This window comes from Porites lutea, chromosome 1 (genome assembly GCF_958299795.1).
Source record: "Porites lutea chromosome 1, jaPorLute2.1, whole genome shotgun sequence".
Lineage (NCBI taxonomy): Eukaryota > Metazoa > Cnidaria > Anthozoa > Scleractinia > Poritidae > Porites > Porites lutea.
Window position 1 is genome coordinate 31420587 of NC_133201.1, and position 15972 is coordinate 31436558.

Sequence of the window (15972 nt, forward strand, 5' to 3'; positions counted from 1 at the left end):
AAGAAGAAAAAAGAGATCAAATTTAAGGTAGAAATGGAGACGGATAAACAGTTACAAGATACATGCAGATTAGAGAAATTAGGCAAATCACTTAGGATAAAAGATGATGTCGCAAATAAGTTATTGTATTATGATGGTGTTGTGGATGGCAAGAGATATAAAACTAAGGCCAGATATAATAACTGTGAGAAAGAAAAAGAAATGGCAAAATGAACTGCAAAACAAAAGGCACTAAGGATTGACGTGGAGGCCCCTTCCCAACCCATGGCGAGTTAGCTTAGGGACTGAGCTTGACAATGAGACCAACCAGGACAGCAACCCTTCTATGTTTTTTCTCACCGCAGTGACCAGAAACCTGGCTATCGCCAGGTTGCTGTGCGAATATTCTGGCCCTTATTGAGGTATGTTTTCAAAAATTCGGCTAGATTTTGACGAGAAATCCTGTCTTTTCCAAAAAAGAGGTCACCGCGGGCCAAATCTGCCTCCTTCGGACCCAGTCTCGCCCCATCGCTCCCCTCCCTTCAGCATTCAACGACATCATCTAGCCGGATTTATGAAAACCGTACCATCGGACTCCTGGAGCCCACACACCTTAAACTGACTCAACTAAAGTAAATATCGCCAAGAAACTCAGCTCTTATCCATGGTTCTCTCAAGGTGACTCTCCTTTTTGTTCCTGATTAGCAAAAGAAACATTCAAGTCCATTAAAAAGACACTCTGGACTTGGCCACACACTCTAGGCGCTTGAAGGCCCTAAATGACGCAGGATGCTTGAGACTTAACCAAGTTCTAAGCAGAGAATTCAAGGTTAAATAACCCCCCCTGACTTCCTCCACCCCCCTCCCCCAGTCTAGCACGTGCTTGAGGGGAATGCTTTCATTGGCCAATGGACCTCAAACAGTACAAGAATTTGACATGACAAACTAAAGGCAGACAAGACCAGTGCACTGACTCTCTTGGAGCAAGACTAACGGAAGGTACCACGCTTTTGCGGCACCCTCCCCCCCCCCCCCCCCCTAGGGATTGACAGGGAGGCCCCTTTCCAACCCATGGCGAGTTATGTATTTATTTATTTATTTATTTAGTCACTCACAAAACCTTACACAACATGAACAAAAGGTGTTAATTAAATTATAAAATTAATGTGACAAGGAAGCCTAACGAAGCTTGAAGCTTATATTAATAGGCTTCCTTCAACTACCTAGTGAACTACGTTCATGGCTGAGTGCAGAGTGAGCAAGATCAGAAAATTAAACGACAGATCGGCTATCAGTGAGATAATTTTTAAAATTTTTTCAAAAAACAGATATAGAAGGAGAGTTAATTAGTGAAACAGGCAACGAATTCCAGATTTTAGGTCCTCGGTAAAGGATACTGAATTGCTTTATATTTGTTCTACAAAAATGAGGTCTATACTGAGAGGCTAGTCGAGTTTCGTATTGATGGCCTAGATTACTACTTAAGAACAAGTCATGAAAGCTTTTAGGCAAAAGATTATGGTGATAAGAATACATAAAGGTAGCGACAGAAAATGAATTAATACTAAATATGTCAAGGACTTTAAGCTGGCTAAATAAAGGGGCGCTATTTGCTAGATAGTGAGCTTTTGTTCTGAGTCGCACTAGTCGCTTTTGCAAAAGGTAAATACAGTTTAGGTTGGAACAGTAGGTAAAGGACCAGGCGACATTACAGTATGTTAAGAAAGGATATACAAGGGAGTAATACAAGGTCATCAAAGTTTGGGATGATAGGTAAAAGCGGGCTTTCGCAATAATTCCCACACTTTTCGAAATTTTTTTTGAGACGAAATCAACATGTGGTTTCCAAGAGAGATGCTGATCAATGAGAACACCTAAAAATTTTGTCTCCGTGACTTGCTTGATTACGGTGTTTTCCAGAGTAAGAAGGACATTAACATTGACTTTCTTTTGCCTTGGATGAAAAATCATTAAATTTGTTTTAGTCAGATTTAGAGATAACTTATTCACTTTAAGCCAAGTAATTATTTTTGCAAGTTCATTGTTAACAATAGAAACGAGGTGGTTAGCATTTTTATGGGAACAAAAGATACTTGTGTCATCAGCAAACAGTAAAGATTGAGTGAGACTAGAGACATTAGGAAGATCATTAATGTAAATAATAAACAAAAGAGGACCAAGAATTGAGCCCTGCGGGACGCCGCATAAAATTTTCCGCGGATAAGATCGATGGGACCCAAACTGGACAAATTGAGTCCGATCGTCAAGATAGCTTTTGATCCACGCCAAAGCAGTATCCCGAATACCATAGTCTTGCAGTTTTTGACACAATATTTCATGATTAATAGTATCAAACGCCTTAGAAAGATCTAAGAAGATGCCTAAAGTTGTTTCATTTCTGTCGATAGCTGAAGATATGTTGTTGATCAAGTCAATTAACGCTAATGCAGTCGAATGATTATTACGGAATCCAAATTGTTTCGAGTATAAAATATTATGCAAATTTAAGAAATTAATCAGTCGGTTGTACATGACTTTTTCAAAGAGTTTAGAAAAGGCTGGAAGAATTGATATTGGCCTGTAATTACTAAAAAGTGTTGGGTCATCTGCCTTAAAAACTGGAATCACTTTGGCTATTTTGAGAGATTCAGGAAACACCCCAGTAGACAACGAAATGTTTATAATGGTTACAAGAGGCTGCGCAATATTTTGGAAAGACTGATGAATTATCTTCATGGATATATTATTATGTCCAGGAGCTTTGTTAGCGTTGAACGATTTAACAATATTGTTTAATTCACCGACCGTTAATGGTTGCAATGAAATGGATTCAGAAAGAGCGCTGCTTAAGAAATCCTAGGGTGACGAATTTGTGGAAGGAATTTTGCTCGCCAAATTTGGCCCTATATTGGTGAAGTAATCACAGAATTTATTGGCAATGTCAGTAGGATTGCTAATTTCCATTTCATTTTTGGTGAAGCTTGCAGGATACGGTGATTTAGAGACACGCCTGTTGATCACTTCATTAAGAATTTTCCATGTTTGCTTTAAGTTTGATCTAGCCTTATCCAATTTGTTGTCATAATAATTTTTCCTGGCGATACGAACAAGACAAGTTAGCTTATTTCTAAATGACTTATAGCTGGATTCACGCTCATGACTTGGTTTCCTTAAGAACTATTTATACAGTCTAGACTTTGTTTTAATTGATTTCAAGATTCCAGTTGTAAGCCACGGATTATGCAGAGTTTTTAGGTTTTTCCCTTGACAAAACTTTATCGGAAAACTCTTTTTATAAAATTCAGTATATTTTTGTGGGAACCCATTGTAAGCGGCGTTAGCATCAGCATAAATTAGAGAATTCCAATCCAATTGACACAAAAGGTTGTTAAATGCATTAATATTCTGACTAGAGAAGTTAAGAATGGCAACACTTTCCTTAGGCTTAATTGTTGACGAATGAGCATCAGTGTAACAGAGTGTGAAGATTGGTAAATGGTCGGACAGATCATTGATAATGAGTCCATTGTCACACAAGGCAGAAATATTGTTAGTAAAAATGTTATCAATCAGGTTGGCGCTGCTCGAAGTAAGTCGAGTTGGTCTCGAAATTAGCGGGTAAAGAAAATGAGAAAATAACGCATTAATAAACTCGTTCGTAGCTGAATGCAAATCAGTGTTAAGAAGGTCTAAATTGAAATCACCCATTATATATATATATATATATATATATATATATATATATACACCCGTTTTCAAAAAGGTTTTCATAGAGAGAGATATATAGGTAGATATATACTTTTGTTTTCCTGCACGTGCGCCTGTGTGCATTTTTCACTTGTTATTGTCCAACTTGTGAAAAACTCGGTTTAACGATAAATTTTTTCTTCGTCGGGTTTTTTTTTTCCAATTTGAAAAGAACCTGTCGTTTTGAGTTTTTTTGTTTTTTTTAGAAAAATGCATGCGCCCTGCAATACAAGTTTGCAATGGCGAATTATATAGCTGTGTTTGGGAATGAGCAAAACATCCCGCGAAGCAGCCGATCCGCGAGTTATACGGCGTCACCGAATTGGTAGGCCAAATGCCGTGGCATCTGTAGCAAGTGACGAAGCATTTTTATTGACGGGGTGTATTAAAAAATGCGCTGTCCAGGGGCGTGCTTAAGAGAAACTGTTAAACTAACTTGAAAACATTTGTGGCCGAGAGTTTATTTTGTCTTCAGTGAGACGTTGCCTTACAGGCCGTGATTTTTACACGAAAAAAGGTGAGACATTAAGATATATGACCAGCTCATCATGGTTATGATTATGAATCTAGTCAACGTCTTGGTCCATTTTAATCAACTGCTATGATATTTTTGCTCCTTCCCACATATCCAATATGGACATCCACCGTCACATCTTCCTTCTCAGCGGTTTCGAAAACACATTTTTTTCATTTCATCTGCGTTGTTTTAAAAATGAAAATCTTTGATGTTTTTCCCCTTATCCTGTAACGACAACAATGATATGACCTACAAGTGACCGAATTCCTCATTCTTTAATTTTCAGGAGAATGCAAATCAAGAGAATTGCAGACAATGTTCGTGCTTTTTTTTAATTGACAAATTGGAACAAAGAACCTGATGAAAAGAAAATTTATCGTTTAGCCAAGTTTTTTTCACAAGTTGGACAATAACAAGTGTAAATGCACACGAGCGCACGTGCAAGAGTTTTCTTGCACCTGCGCCCGTGTTCATTTACACTTGTTATTGTCCAACTTGTGAAAAAACTTGGTTAAACGATAAATTTTCTTTTCGTCAGGTTCTTTGTTCCAATTTGTCAGTTAAAAAAAAAATAATGCACGAGCACTGTCTGCAATTCTCTTGATTTGCATTGTCTTGAAAATTAAAGAATGAGGAATTCGGTCACTTGTAGATCATATAATTGTTGTCGTTACAGGATAAGGGGAAAAACATCGAAGATTTTCATTTTTAAAACAACGCAGATGAAATTAAAAAGATGTGTTTTCGAAACCGCTGAGAAGGAAGATGTCATGGTGGATGTCCATATTGGATATGTGGGAAGGAGCAACAATATTATAGCAGTTGATTAAAACGGACTAAGACGATGACGAGGTTCGTAGAAGCAGACTTTATCATAACCATGATAAAGTCATGTATCTTAATGTCTCACCTTTTTTCGTGTAAAATCACAACGTGTCATTGAAGACAGAATAAACTCTCGGCCACAAATGCATTCAAGTTAGTCTACAGTTTCTCTTAAGCACGCCCCTGGACAGCGCATTTTTTAATACACTCCATCAATAAAAATGCTTCGTCACTTGCTACAGATGCCATGGCATTTGGGCTACCAATTCGGTGACGCCGTATAACTCGCGGATCGGCTGCTTCGCGGGATGTTTTGTTCATTCCCAAAATCAGCCATATAATTCGCCATTGCAAATTTGTATCGCAGGGCGCATGTATTTTTCTAAAAAAAAAAAACTCAAAACGACATGTCCAATTGGAACAAAAAACCCGACGACGAGAAAATGTATCGTTGAACCGAGTTTTTCACAAGTTGGACAATAACAAGTGAAAAATACACACGGGCGCACGTGCAAGAGAACAAAAGTATATATCTATCTATATATCTCTCTGTATGAAAACCTTTTTGAAAACGGGTGTATATATATATATATATATATATACACCCGTTTTCAAAAAGGTTTTCATACAGAGAGATATATAGATAGATATATACTTTTGTTCTCTTGCACGTGCGCACGTGTTTATTTTTCACTTGTTATTGTCCAACTTGTGAAAAAACTTGGTTAAACGATAAATTTTCTTTTCGTCAGGTTCTTTGTTCCAATTTGTCAGTTAAAAAAATAATACACGAGCACTGTGTGCAATTCTCTTGATTTGCATTCTCTTGAAAATTAAAGAATGAGGAATTCGGTCACTTGTAGATCATATAATTGTTGTCGTTACAGGATAAGGGGAAAAACATCAAAGATTTTCATTTTTAAAACAACGCAGATGAAATGAAAAAAAATGTGTTTTCGAAACCGCTGAGAAGGAAGATGTGACGGTGGATGTCCATATTGGATGTGTGGGAAGGAGCAACAATATTATAGCAGTTGATTAAAACGGACTAAGACGATGACGAGGTTCATAGAAGCAGATTTTATCATAACCATGATGAGCTGGTCATGTATCTTAATGTCTCACCTTTTTTCGTGTAAAATCACGGCCTGTAAGGCAACGTGTCATTGAAGACAGAATGAACTCTCGGCCACAAATGCTTTCAAGTTAGTCTACAGTTTCTCTTAAGCACGCCCCTGGACAGCGCATTTTTTAATACACTCTATCAATAAAAATGCTTCGTCACTTGCTACAGATGCCATGGCATTTGGGCTACCAATTCGGTGACGCCGTATAACTCGCGGATCGGCTACTTCGCGGGATGTCTTCCTCATTCCCAAAATCAGCTATATAATTCGCCATTGCAAATTTGTATCGCAGGGCGCATGTATTTTTCCAAAAAAAAAAACTCAAAACGACATGTCAAATTGGAACAAAAAACCCGACGACGAAAAAATTTGTCGTTGAACCGAGTTTTTCACAAGTTGGACAATAACAAGTGAAAAATACACACGGGCGCACGTGCAAGAGAACAAAAGTATATATCTATCTATATATCTCTCTGTATGAAAACCTTTTTGAAAACGGGTGTATATATACATATATATATAAAGCAGATTTGCTGCCGATAGTGATCTCATGATAATTCCACAGGATCTCATTTTCCATGTCTTTCTTGTCCTTGGTGTTTGCTTTGTTATACTCTACCATGCACTGAGAACGTCTTGGTAGAAAAGCGGCAGGAGGGGAGCTCAGGTATTAAAGTTCTTAACGAAAAATTACAATTAAATAACGGGCCACCTACACTGTCTAAAAAGGCAAAACGGTATTGTCTTCCGGGATTACAATTGAGGGTTTGAGAGTTGTTTCACCCACGCTGCTTTCAACGATTTATTTATTATATCAAAATCAGGCATGCTGGGTCCGCCGTCTCTTATCCTTCCAATCATTGTCAAGGGCTTGATTTTGGGTGGTTTGTGGTTCCACATAAAGTTGGTTTTAGTTGTGGGTTTGACGAAGGACAGTTCTTAGATCATTCCTAAACCCTGTACGCAGCGCAGTTCTGCGACGCCATTTCTGTATTTAACAATTTGGACTAGAAATTTGCACACAGCAATTTGGGTTTTATTATTTCAAAGTTAATCATGGATGTTCTTTGAACATCCTGGCGAAAACAAAAATTCTGATGGTAACTCGATTTTTCCGTTTGGGAGGTTTTGACTGGCGCCGGGGTTTCAGTCGCTCTCGTGCGCCATTTTTACTTGAAGTTCGACGGAAATGCAAGTTTAAAACTAAAGAAAAACAAACAGACAAAAATTTTCCGACCACTTACCGACTAAACAATGCATCAAAATGTTTAAAAATTCGAGTGAAACCGCGAGCCGACTTTATTCCATTTGAGTTTTGAACATCGATTTTTGTACCATAACTCTGGCAAAGTTTTTTTGGAAAATCGCGCACGAGAGACAGAAAGGCATCTTGCGCCATCATGGCATTTCCCAGGGCACGCGGAGCAGTTTTTCAAGCGCAGGGGCCAGAGACCACCCCTTTTGAAGTGGGGGGAGGGGAAGGAGGGCTGTTCTCTCTTTGTGGCAGTTTAGGTCGTTTAGAACTGTCAGAGTACTGAACCTTTCTTGAGTCGAGAAAAAGACTGCTTCACAAGCTGATTTTCCGATGTCACCGTACACTTGGCGTTCCTTCCAACCAACTTACTCATCTCTGATTTAACTCGTTAATAAAATATTCATTCATTGTTTTTTTTTAACAGAAAGATGAACCATGGTCTCCCAGCCGTGCACAGTTTATTCCTCAGTTAACAGAAGTTTCGTAATAGGCTTTCGGCTCTTTGTTTATGCGCATATTTACGGCCCAAGAAAATCCCGCCCAAATGACAGGCCATACACGTTATTAACTGAATTCGTCCATAATATCAGTGACCGTTGCATAACTTTAAGTAGTTTTAAAAAAAATAAATGGTCGTGGCAGACTGATCATAGGGGTACGGATAAAGGCGTTGTCACGAGAAATTGGACACGCCTCGAAGGTTGGGCACTATGTCAATCACTCAATCGAGTGCCATCGCTCTTCAAAAGTTCATTTATCCCTTAAAAAAAAAACAAATATGCGATCAGCAACCTTAAGCGGCAATTAATTAGACCAGCATCCTGACTACTTAAGTGTGAATAAAAGGAGGCACAGAGCTCGACACTACCATAAACGCTACTCCAAAACCTCCTTACAGTCACAGAAAACATATAACCCTTCTTTCCTAATAAAAAAAATGAAAGTTTTTTCGGGCATATGCAGAAAGCAAAATTTTGGAGATCGTTCTGGACGTGAAAAACGCCCAACCCTTCAGGCTTTTGGGGTCCTTTTTTGCGGTGCCACCCCTGTTGCTTCTACTCTTTTCGTTTTGGTGCCTCTGTTTGCTTTCCTCCCGCCTTGTTGGTGATGTAGAAGTCTTGAGCTGAACGTGTCGGAGAGTGGACACAAAAATTATGAACAGAAGTGTTGGAGGGTTGGTTATAAGGGGAGATTTTCTTTCAATTTTGCGACTTGAAATTCAAAGGTATTCGGGGCCTAGCTAGGGTCAGAATTATGCAATCGGTCTCCTTTAGGCACAGTTTGAAAGTTCTTTTTCTTTGCCACCAACGGGTTACCTCAACCCCTTTTATTGGTACCCCTTTCATTGGTCGAAATCACAAGTGGTACAAGCCGTACGGTCCTGTACGGGCGATTTAGGACGTTTCAGGTGTCAATGGATTAAACTTGTAAAGCTCCCATGTTCGTGACGACTCACAGGACACCGGTTTTGTACTGATCGGTTATTTTTATTTTGCTTCGTACAGACTTTTTGGCACTACAGGTTATCAATTTTTATTCTAATCAGTCAGTTCACTGGAGGATACAACTGGCATCATTCTTGTCGCTCATCAGTATCGGCTGAAAAAGAGAGTAAACAATAATAATAGCATCAGGCTCCCAGAATGGATTTAAATACGAAGCTCAGTGTCTTAGTACACTCTTCATATTAGCTGTCAATCGTTTCTTGACGTAAGCATTCCAATTTGCATGAGTTAAAATACCACGCAAGACCACTCATTTTATACATGGTATACTTAAGCACGAATTGCAACTGCGAAGCTTGTCGCTTTCCAACTCCCCCTGTCAGTTTTCCTTCACGGTCTGGTCTCAGTTTGCAGAAAAGTTTCCCCAAAAGGGGACGCTACGTTTTGATGAAAATATTTTGTAGCTCTAGTATGATTATATAGCTGTATCTCCGCTCAAAAATTCCCATTTCCTGTCTCCAATGCAAAAATATCAAACTATTAACTGAGTATTTCATAGAAATAATCACTGAATAAGATTCATACCAACAGCAATGGCTATAATGGCAGGAGTGCTCGCAATTCTTCCTCGGAGGCTCCAATTCGTAACATTCATAAGCGTTGGATACACAGATGCCACTATTGCCAGAACCACAAGTGCTTCCTATTTGAGAGTAAGATGAAATGCATATGCTAAGTTACAATCCGGAATAAGCAATTAGAAAAACAAATGGGAAGTTAGAAATGGCATGGAAACTTACGCTCCACGAAGCTGGGCTCATTTTTAGACTCTTGGCGCAGCCGGAATCCCTGCACACACAAAGCTCCCACCAACAGCAGCAGAAGACACACGTTCAATTTAACATCCATGGTTTGGTGTCACTGCAATCGAAAACAACTCTTGGGATTTTGTCGTGGCCGTGTAATCCTTAATTACCTAGTAAATTTAATTGAATTTTATTGGGAGAGGCGAAAATTACAATGATAGCTTTCTGCAAGACCCGAGCTGCATGCTTTGAAATGTTTCTTTTTTTTAGATCTTGTAATTAAATAACGCAGACAATGCTAAGCGTTGCAAATGGTGGGAATTGCTGGAGTTTAAACTTGAAGAGTGTTTAGGATTGGGCTGCTAGGGGTCTCAGTGAGCTAAGGAGATGACAGACTAGTGGCAGTTGTGAGCCTGACATCTTTGACCGAGAAAACCCCTGAGTGCGATTCTTTCATCTTTTCACTTTTCCACATTATAGTCTGCAATAACTCCGCAAAGAACCAGGCTACACGCAGCAATTACATTTTCATGCCAATCGTAAGGTTTAAATGTTCATGCTGGAATCAAGAATCAACACTGGAAATTGCAGAGGATTTCGTCAGATAGCAATTTCTTACAGCACAAAACTATTTGCAAGTTGGCACTGAGGTAGAGGACGGCCGTTTTAACGCATTCGACAACAGCTTACCTTAGGGAGATCACTTGTGGCCGGACAATAAAACCCGATCGGTTGAAGCCTCGAGTTGACAACAGCGCCCCAAATTGAGAAAGCCACCCCTCGCCTCCCCTTTTATGTGCTCACTTATATTGAGTTAGCCGAAAAGAAAACTATTAACGCGTGCTTGTACCATCACACCTAGTAATAAAAGATAGCGCTGAAATAAATTATACTTAAGGGCCTTATCAGATTGATAACGTCTTCCACGACATTCCTACACGCAAAATTATATCCGGCAGTTTAGATTAAGAAGGAGAAGTTTTTTTGGACTTCGTATCGTGTCAGTGCAAAGCGAAATGTTGATTTAGTTCGAGTCGATAGAAAAAGCAAGTGAGAATTCGTTATCTTTCCCGCGCAATACGATGATTATTTAATGATGTAAGCTTAAATTGCGGTCCCCTGGATATCAACCTTTGTTGACCTTGAAGGCTTGTTAGTCGATAACTAAATAATGGTCTCTACGTTAGTGGATAATATTAGTGCAATACTCCAATCAGAGATTACCGAAGGACTTTAGATGAATATTTTGTTCTCACAACTGAGTCTATGTTTTGGGAAGAAACGAAACACATTTGTAATCGCTTAGCAATTTAAAATGAAGAAACTTGTTTCGAGATTTAATCGAATTCTAGGAAGTCGAACAAACTAAAAAGGGAATGCCTTAGTGTTGTTCCCATTGTTGTTTCGTGACCTCGCTGTACAGATTGTAGCCCCTCAAGCCCCTTTTCTTTCCCAAGCTGACATTACTCGCCACTCGTGTACAGCAATTTTATCAAGTTTCAATCTTTGGGGGTCACATTGACTAACGCTGAAGAGCCACACACCTTACTAGTTAACTTAACTGCAGAGAGCACGATATTAATATTACGTTTGTGTTGAATTTATGACTTGGCTCTTTGTGCTCAGCCCACAAACTACTAAACTAAAACCAAAGAGGTGTATCACAGTTTATAGTTACAAAGACAATTATATTGAGGTAGCAGAAAAGAAAACTGTTAACGCGTGCTTGTACCATCACACCTAGTAATAAAAATAGCGTTGAAATGAATTATTCTCAAGGGCCTTATCAGATTGACAACGTCTTCCGCGACATTCCTACACGCAAAATTTTATCCGGTAGTTTAGATTAAGAAGGAGAAGTTTTTTTGGACTTGGTATCGTGTCAGTGCAAAGCTAAATGTTGATTTAGTTCGAGTCCACAAGGAGAATGAACAAGTCCCAATTATAGTGAACATGCGTTTAAATGTAGAGGGATTAGTCAAACACGTTGATTTCATTTCTCTTGGGCTCCCAGCCGTTCCCTTCAGGCCCCTCCCTTCATTTAATTATGCGCATCTTTTGCTGCCCCAAACTTTGCCGCAAAAATGTAAGGCGACAATTTTAACTGAACTCGTCCATAATTTCAGACCTTTGATATAATTTTGCTTCGACCCTACGCCTATTCTTGCGGTATCAGTTCCAAATTCCGATCTTCGGTGACTAGCAATTAAGAGAGAAGTTTAAACTGAGTTTATTTTAGCTGCCAAGCTGAGATACAGTGAAACGAGTAGCACTCTAACGGTGTAATGTAGGGGTAGTTAAAAATAATTATGGCAGAATAATCCCCCGAATACTGATCATAGTGGTGCACATAAAGGCCTTATCACCAGAGATTAGACACGCCTCGTAGCTTAGTCACTACGTCAAGCTCTCAATAAGGTACCATGGTTCTTAAAAATTTAACGTCTTTTGCCCGTAAGAAAACCCAATATGCGATAACCAACTTCAAGGCAGCAATTAATTAGACCATCCGCCTAGCTGCTTACATGTGAATAAAAACAAACATAGTGCACGATACTACCATAAATACCAGCACAAAGAGCAGGAAGTCTAAAGGCCCTTAACTTTTGTTAATGGAAAAATTAAGTGTGCGCGGCTGACTGCCCACGGGCAATGAAATCAAATTGTTTCAGTAATTATATTTGCTCACTTAAAAGTTGATAAGTGCTGCGTCACTGCTGGCTAAATTGAAATACAATCACCGACTTCACAAACTCTCACGGTTCTGCTCCTATGGACCATAAATATATAACTAGTGGGCAGTGTTACTACGGTCTATAACTTGTTTGTTATTTGTCGTATACTAGGATTTGTCAACGGGACAAAGCCGATAACGTCAATGATAGCATTTTTAAATCAAAAATTCGGATTGTTCCCTCGGTCGTCAAGTAGCTTGAGAAGCTTATGCTCCTGTTGCTTGGGTGTAGCCCCTCGAGCCCCTTTTCTTTGCCAAGCTGACATTACTCGCAACTCGTGTAGAGCAATTTTATCAAGTTTCAATCTATGGGGGTCATATTGACCAACACTGAAGAGCCACACGCCTTACTAGTTAACTTAACTGCAGGGAGCACGATATTAATATTACGTTTGTGTTGAATTTATGACTTGGCCCTTTTAGTTGGACGTGAATTGCGTGGGCAGTAAAATTGCACATAAACAAAGAGCATCAAGTACTGAACTCAGTCTGCACCACTGAGAGTCTCCGAGCAATGAAATCAAGCTGTTTCAGCAATTGTATTTGCTCACGTTAAAAATAGTGGACAATGCCTCTAGATGTGTAAATTTAAGCAATCACCAACTTTACTGAACCATTGCGGTTCTATTTCCGTAGACATAGACAAATTTGCGACTGGGCGGTCTTACTGAGGTCTCGAAGTTGTTTATCGTATATTGGGTTTTCTCAACGGGTCAAAGACGATCACGTTTCAATGGTAACATCTTTCGGTAACTACAAAATCTGATTGTTCCATAGGCCATTAAGTAGCTTCAGAAGCTTATGCTTTCTGTTAGCTTGTGTAGTGTCATCTAATTTGTTGTTCCTCTAGGAACTCACGCAACTAAACAGCAATTTTAATCCAGTTTTAATCAAAACTAAGGGGAAAATACTGGCTAACGCTGAACAGCAGCAACGTAGCGCCACTGCCTCTGCAATGTAAACAACGAGTCGATTGAATGCTCGATATAATGCTTTGCGAAGCTCGGCCAACCACTGGAGACCACGCCTTTATCGACTTATACTTCTGGAAGGTCTTCTTTCGACCATTTATTCTACTTCTGCAAAAGTCCTGAGAGCGTCACATGTTTATGACGTGTTCTCTGACACGCACCTATAAAACAATTTTTTGCCGAAGAAAAGAGTATTTTTGGTAGACAATCAGTGATCACTCGACCCAGCGTAACTATTTGGGCGTGGCCCAAATAGAGTAATCGAAACTGCTTGTTTTGACGCAAAAGTGCAGTAGGCACGCAATACATGCTAATGTAAACAAGGCAAGTAAAGAAGCGAGGCGAATTTCTGGGATGCGAACGTCTTGTACAAGGTGAGAGGCGTGTGGGAAAGAAAGCTCTGCTGGCAGGGTACTTTATGCTACATTTACGATGTCAAAAATTAATTTGAATCTTCAGTATTTTACCTCATCTAAATTTGGAAGTTTGAAGTCCGGGGATGAAATGTGTTAAAAATATTCGTACTATTAACGGGTTTTCGTGATAAGGGAATTCCAAAATAAATGCTTTACATTTGATCCGTATTATTGCGAATTCATTGACCGTAAACAAAACTATCTTGGAGGCAAAAAAATATTCATAGAAGAATACAGTATGGTCAGCAATAAATGGTTGTCCAAAATATTTGAAGCATTTACTTGCATACATACATACATACATACATACATACATACATACATACATACATACATACATACATACATACATACATACATACATACATACATACATACATACATACATACATACATACATACATACATACATACACACATACACACATACATACATTTTACTTTATCGTGTTTTGAGATAAAACTACAATAACATGCCCGCGGGTAGCTAAGCTAAACTATGCGGGTCATGTTTACAGGAAGTAAATACAACTAAATACAGCTAATACTGCTAAGTACAATAATACAATTTATAAGGTTCACTATTGGGGCCGTTGCTGTTCAACATATTCATTAATGACTTGAATTTCTGTGTTCCTAATGTCTCATTGCGGCTGTACGCTGATGACACGACTGCCTACCTGTCTGATGTATCTCCCACCATTCTAGAATTTTCCTTCAACAAAGATCTTCAGACTCTTTCGTCGTGGTTTTAGTCTAACCATTTAACAGTGAACAGTACTAAGACTCAAGCATTATCTGTCGGACCCTGTGCCTATCGTTATTCTTTATTTCTTAATAATGCTAGAATAGAATTTCTCCGATCTATTAAGATTCTCGGAGTTACTCTAGACAAGGACATATCCTATAAAGAACACATATCAGATCAACTAAAGAAAGTCTACGCGAAGGCCTCTGCACTGAGAAGAATAAGGCGTTTTCTTCCTCATGATGCAATGATAAAACTTTATAAAGCATTTATATTACCTCATCTCGAATACTGCAGTCCTTTGTTTGTAGGCATAGGTACGGGTCAACGCAACCGTCTCGAAGATGGCAACTGTTATATTTTGAGAACATTAATCGGGCACAACAACTCAATGTCATACGACGAGCTGCTCACTACGGCTAGCATGAAATCCTTATATTGTAGGCGCCAACACCAGGCGTTAATACTTCTTTTTAACTGTTTAAATGGTACGGGACCTACTTATATTGGAAGCCTTTTTAAATACAGGCATACACCGTATAGGCTAAGAGGCGAGGGCTTGAATTTGGAATTACCTAACTTTAATCTTAAATTTAAGAAGAATTCTTTCACTTATTCATTAGCTAAGTTATGGAACAGTTTGCCTTCCCAAGTGCGTCTTTCAAGAGATGCTAATGACTTCAGAAGTAAATTGCACGACTGTAGCTTTTTAGAACGCGTCTTATAGTGCACGATTGTAGCCTTTAACTGTTTTAGAACGAGTATTATAGTTTTCCTAGTCACGTTTTTAGTATGTGGCTTTTTAGTCGGTTTTAGCTTTTTATATTTTATGTTTTTATTACCAAGTTTTTTATATGTATATATTTATTGAGTTGTTTTTAAAATTGAATAATTATTATATAGCTGTAGTTATTATAGGTTTTATTTATACACGTTCGTATTTTGAACGAGTTTTTTAGCTCTTTGACGCAACGTGTTAAAATAAATGATTGATTGATATGTTTGGTAACACTAATCAGTGTGAACCAGTGGAAGATGGCAGTCAGGTCCATTATGATTACTTTAGGAGTAGAGCTATTAGTGAGATGTGCCCCGAGAGAGTAAAAATATTATATTGAGGGCTGTAGTAGATATGATAATATGACCGTAATATGCTAACCACATTTTTCACTACGGGTAAGGTAAAAGGTGTGTTTGGCCCTATAGGCCATTATTACAAGAATATATGCTATCTTAATAGTACCCGAAAACGGGTCACTAAAAAGTGCTGTGGTGAGTATACCAAAGATAAGGATTATGAATAAGTATCATTCAAGTATATGGGAAATGTAAAAACTTATAAGGTGTGTGAATGCATGCTGGTTATTGTTACCCGAAATATGAGGAAATTAGAGATGTTCAA